Here is a 6096-nt window from a genome sequence, read left to right on the forward strand (position 1 = left end):
AAATGTCACAGCCATCAGCGATTTCTGGCCTCCAGATGTGAATGAGGGCTCCCCAAACTGTGATCCAACAGCTGCTGCCACCCTCCCTGGTGATTGCTGAGGAGCTGGGGGGTTGCAGGAAGCAGCCATCTGGCACTCCTTAAGGTGAACAAGGAAACAGGATTTGGTCCCAGACAGCTGAGGTGCATATGAAAGGAATGAATTCAGTGGGCCCAGAGGCTTGCATCTTCCCATGCAAAGAATGCTTAATTCCTTAACTTGACACCTGATCTTTGCTGTTCAGACAGCCTGCTCCCTTTGTTGCAAAGTTGTATATGGCCTGACTCCTCTGCTCCTGCCTCCTTGCAGCAGTTTCTTCTCAGAGCTACTGAGATGCTGTCTCCTAGGCTCGGAGTCCTAAACATTCCCACTAAATAAAATCACTCTCTACTTTCAGGTTGTGACTATATATTTTAGTCAACAGCCTGAACTCTGTTGTAACCCAAGTCCTTGCTTTCATCTGCACCTCCCCGCCGCCCAAAAGTATTAGATATGTACTATGACCAACCTCAACAATTAGTACCTTAGAATTTTAGTGGCAGGGATTGAGAAATAACCCTTGTTGGCGCTGAAATTTATTCAAGTTGTTACTAGATTGACTTACAGTCATGAAATGTTAGTGTCCCTACACCGTAATGGATTTTAGTTATCCATTCAAAATCTTTCTCTAATAGAAGTGCAATAAAAACCTGACTAATCATACATATAACCAGTATTTGATCCAATTCACTAGAAGTTTTGAAAAATACCAGCCTCAGTATCCAAGGCTTCATATCAATTTATTGTTTTAATTCTTTTTTGAAACATCTTTTTTTTTTTTTTTCATTTAGATAAAAAAATCCCAGGAGTATTTTTCATAATAAATGAAATATATCCTAATTCTGTCTGTTCCAGTAACAAAATGGGGGTAAATTTGAAGGCGGTAGAGGCAGAAGAATTTTTGCTCTTGGCTTCTCTAGCGAGCAGGGCCAGCTTTATGGGCATGGGGGTGTTTATCACACATGATCCCCTTGCTCAGAGGAATCTGTTGCCTGGCTTAGTGCTCTACTGTCCTCTTCAGGAAATTCATACTAGATTATTTGAGAGCAGGTGGTGAGCAGGGGAGATGCCCTGGGGGGACAGCCCCTCCATTGTTTGTGATCTCACAGCAGTACCTGAAGGCTCTGACTCAGGCCCCTGGGCAGCGAGTGCAGCAGACGGAACAATTGGCCTGGCCAGTCCCCAGGGCAATTCAGGGAGCCCCTGGACTGAGTGGGTGATTGAGAAGGGACCTGGGGCCAGATTGGCAGTGGTGACAGTGTCAGCAGCAGAAGAAATGACTGCTGTGTGCCTGGGGAAAGCAGAGGCCCCAGGCAACCCTGGGACCTGGGGGGCCAGCTGGCCTATTCATTCACCAGGAGAGCTGGTCCCTGCAGCTCCCGCACAAATACTTAACTGTGGTTTACACTGGGACAGGAATTGCTGGTTCTCCGGCAGTTAAAACTTTTGTCAATAAATTATTACAAGGTAAAAGTGTACAATATTGCAAAAAAGAATGTCAGAGAGTTATTCAAATTATTCGGAGTTTAGAGTCTCTGGTTGTGAAAACTGCTGCAGCATTGTAAACAAATATCTGCAGGCTTACCTTAGAAATTAAATGTAGTTAGCAGTAGATATAAAGGGGCTCTTTTCCTATGAACCTCAGATGAGCAGATTACTAACTAGGAAGACAGTTTTTTTTTATTGTCTTTCTAGTTGTTGAAGGCTGAACAGTGAAATTCGTGAATGAAAAGTGAAGTGAAAGTTGCTGTGTTGTGTCCAACTCTTTGTGACCCCATGGACAGTAGCCTGCCAGACTCCTCTGTCCATGGAATTTTCCAGGCAATTGGAGTGGGTTTCTGTTCTCTTCTCCAGGGGATCTTCCCAACCCAGGGATCTAACCTATTGCAGGCAGATTTTTTACCATCTGAGCAACCAGGGAAGACCCAAATACGTGAATAGGTGTTTTCAATTATATAGAAATCATAAAGCCATTTTCAGTTTCTTAAATAACCTCTTCAAGTTATAGGAAATATCAGAAAATATTAAAATGCCATGGTTCATTTTTTATTAAAATTCAATTCAGATTACATGAAACATATTTATGAAGAGTTAAATCTTTTAAGAAAAATTGTTCTGTGAACCATACGCTCAAATGACTAAAATTTGTATTTCAAAATAATTTATCAGAAATGTATCCAATGTTGTCACTGCTTATAAAATATCCTTCACAGCTCCAGTCATAGTTATATCAGAAAGATTCTTCTCAAACTTAAAAATTATAAAAAAGCCATTGATGCAAATTTGCAAATTTTCATATTCATTTATATTGATTGAAAATGAATTGGCTAAGAATATAGATTTTAATGACTTAATAAATTGTGGAAAAGTGACTCACATCTTCAGTTTAGTTCAGTTACTCAGTCATGTCTGACTCTTTGCGACCCCATGGACTGCAGCATGCCAGGCTTCCCTGTCCATCAACAACTCCTAGAGCTTGCTCAAACTCATGTCCATTGAGTCAGTGATGCCATCCAACCATCTCATCCTCTGTCGTTCCCTTCTCTTCCCGCCTGCAATCTTTCCCAGCATCAGGGTCTTTTCCAGTGAGTCAGTTCTTTGCATCAGGTGGCCAAAGTATTGGAGTTTCAGCTTCAGCATCAGTCCTTCCAATGAATATTCAGGACTGATTTCCTTGAGGATTGACTGGTTGGATCTCCTTGCAGTCCAAGGGACTCTCAAGAGTCTTCTCCAACACCACAGTTCAAAAGCATCAATTCTTTGGCACTCAGTTTTCTTTGTAGTCCAACTCTCACATCCATACATGACTACTGGAAAAGCCATAGCTTTGACTAGATGGGCCTTTGTTGGCAAAGTAATATCTCTGCTTTTTAATATGCTGTCTAGGTTGGTCATAGCTTTTCTTCCAAGGAGCAAGCGTCTTTTAATTTCATGGCTACAGTCACCATCTGCAGTGATTTTGATCATAAGACCCACATCTTAGGATCAGTCAAAATATCCCACTTAATAGATTACTACATTTATTGTATTTAAAATTATAATATAAAAATATTATGTTTTATAATTTTTATATTGTTATTTATGTTACTACTACCCTTATGGGTAATAGTAATGTTTTGTAAGTAGTAAAGTATTTTAAGGAAAAGCCCCTTTTGACAACACTTTTTTCCTGTTCTTTGTAAAGGAGGCCACACAGACTCATTTTGCGCTGAGCCCCACAAACCATGCAGTCAACCCTGATCGCAAGGTTTAGCACTCATGCTCTCTTCCAGACATCTTCTGCTTATGTTCTTATTCTTTACAGCTTGAACTGATAGAAGTTTTTGTCCATTAGGAGTAGAAATGCTTCATGTTTAAAAATATTTGTCTTTCAGCACTCAAAACAGCATACTTAATGAGTGTGCTTTATTTTTCCATGAATTATTAGCCTCAGCCTCAGCCTCAGCCTCTCAGCCATCTGGCTCTTCTCTCCTACCTGCTTTTGAAGATGGGAAGGCTAGTTCTGTGGTGTGTGGAGCACGATGTTGTTAAATCCTTAGCAATGGAAAATTTTTTATAGTTTTAACTCAGTCTGACATTTCCCCATTGACTTACCAGTCATAACTCAGTGTCCATTTGTTTGACTTCATCCTGAGAGTCTTGGTCAGCCTGACGTTATAGTGACAAGAGGTTCACCTGTTCTGGTGGCCTCCACTGTGAAGCTGAAAAGATTTATGTCTAGACAGCTGTGTGCAAAACCCCTCTGCACATGGAGATCCACATATCCCCAAAGGATATAATGAGTAAAACTAGAAGAATAATGAAGAAAAATGACAGGCACGTGGAAGGGGAACAAACAGGGTATGCCTCTGGTAAATAACTCCCTGAAGGACTCTTAGAAAAGACTTACTGATTAATTGAATCAATCCATCATCCTTTGGGTGACAGCATCAATTTGCAATCTTTTTTGGGAGTTGTTTTCTCTCATTGCTGTTATAGCTTAAATTCATGTGAGGGTAAAATGAGAGGTTAAAAAATATACCCGTTTTATTATTAGGCTACTTCAATTCTGTGCTCTCATTGTAGAAATGACTTACATTGATTTTAATAATGGTTTAAATGTCAGAACACCAACATGTGTCTTATACAAGGATTTTTCCTCTCTGAATTATCTTAGAGAAATCAGCTTTTAATACCCATCAAAATTTTAAACTCATTTATTTGCTTCTAAACTGCATAATGTTTAAGAATTTTTGAAGAACAATCTTTTTTTGGGGGGGGGTACTGTACAAAGATCTATCTTTATCCTTTTCAAGAGGAACTCACTTTTGTTTTCTTTGTGGTCATTGGCAACCACAGGTTGTGATATTTGTGTAGATTTCAGTGGTTAATGAGACCCGTGAATGTATTCTGCAGTTCGAGCTTTCATTGAATTAAAAGGAATAGAGTATATACATGTCTTGGAGATTTTGCTGTCACATCTAGTAAAAGTGATTGTTTCAAGACACTAGCATGTTTTAAATTGGACATAACATATCAATCACAAATTCTGACCTTCCCTTTCTTGGGAGTGTGTGAAAGGTGGATGTAATACAATGAAAAGGGCATTGATCATGGGTCCTAAGCAAAGACTGACATGTGAGGAGAATAATTTGGGCTTCATTTTTATAATATAAGGATTTTGATATCAAAGCTTCCTGAATACAAGCATTAGGTGCCATAATTTTATCCAAGATTTATAAAATGTCTGAAGGAAGATTTATCTTGACAACCATAGGAAGTATTCAAAAATGAAAGTTTGAGTAATCTTAATCTCTCTAATATTAGCTACTCATTAATGTATTATAAAAGAAGTTGAAAAACTTCTAATCCTGAAACTGAATGTAATTGGTTGACTATATATAAGAGCATATCATACATACATGTTAACATATGGGTTCATGTTATTGATATTTAAGAGAACTCTAACATGCCGATGAAAAGCGTTGCCTGCCATATCGGTAAACAAGGGATGCTACGGCCATCAAACCAGCTGCCCCTGACTGCACCTGGAGGGGAATTCAGGGTGGAGAAAAGTCGGATAATGGCCCTAGATAGCTGGGGTGCATATCAAAGGAACTATTACAAAGAACTCAGACCCTTCCATCTTCCCATATGTAGAAAATACTAAATTTATTAACTTGAGATGTCTGGTTTTCTTTTGTAGTAATCTTTTGATGTTCTGATTACCTGATTGTTGTCCCAAAACTCCTAAATCCCCTGGCTCTTCCATTACCTCTTGGGAGCAGTCTCTCAGAGCTGTCTGAGAGGCTGTCTTCCAGGCTGACAGTCTCAGCTGTCTGCCAAGTAAAACATAATTCTCAACTTTTAGGTTGTGCATTTTCTTCAGTATACAAAATATAAAGGCATATTTAACATGAAACTATACTGAATTTAATATGCAATAATTCAGAAGCATGTTCTGATCTTATATTACCTTAGAAAGTCTTCCTTATCAGCGTTCATTGTGGTTTACACAGTCTGAAGTCACTTGACAAATCCTCATTGTCTGGGTGTAGTTTATTCTGTTTTGACCAGAGTGCACCAACTGGAATTTGTGGTGGAATGGCGGCATATTTGCATTTGCAGAATAAATGGTAATCTCAAATAGTCTCTTAACCTTAGTTTAACTGTTTTTATAATGCCTGCGTTTATGTATCTCCAAGGTTTGTCCTACAATGTGGTCCATTTAAAAGGTTTTTACATGAGTTCAGATTGTCCACTTGTTATGGTACAGTGGAATGCTGGATTTTTGCTTCACTATTTCAGAGATTATGCTTTATAGTAGCTACCAGACGAAGAAGATCTTGGTACCCCCTGTTATTTACCAAATGCACATCTTATTTAATGGAAAACTCTAGACTATCGAATCTTCTCTTTACATCATATGTACATATGTGATCTTTACTTAGGGTTGGTCTATTAACTTAATCTATTAACTCTTTTTATGCAACCGAGGTCTGGTGTGCATGTGCCGTCACGGTGGGAAGCAACATCCTA

This window comes from Muntiacus reevesi, chromosome 19 (genome assembly GCF_963930625.1).
Source record: "Muntiacus reevesi chromosome 19, mMunRee1.1, whole genome shotgun sequence".
Classification (NCBI taxonomy): domain Eukaryota; kingdom Metazoa; phylum Chordata; class Mammalia; order Artiodactyla; family Cervidae; genus Muntiacus; species Muntiacus reevesi.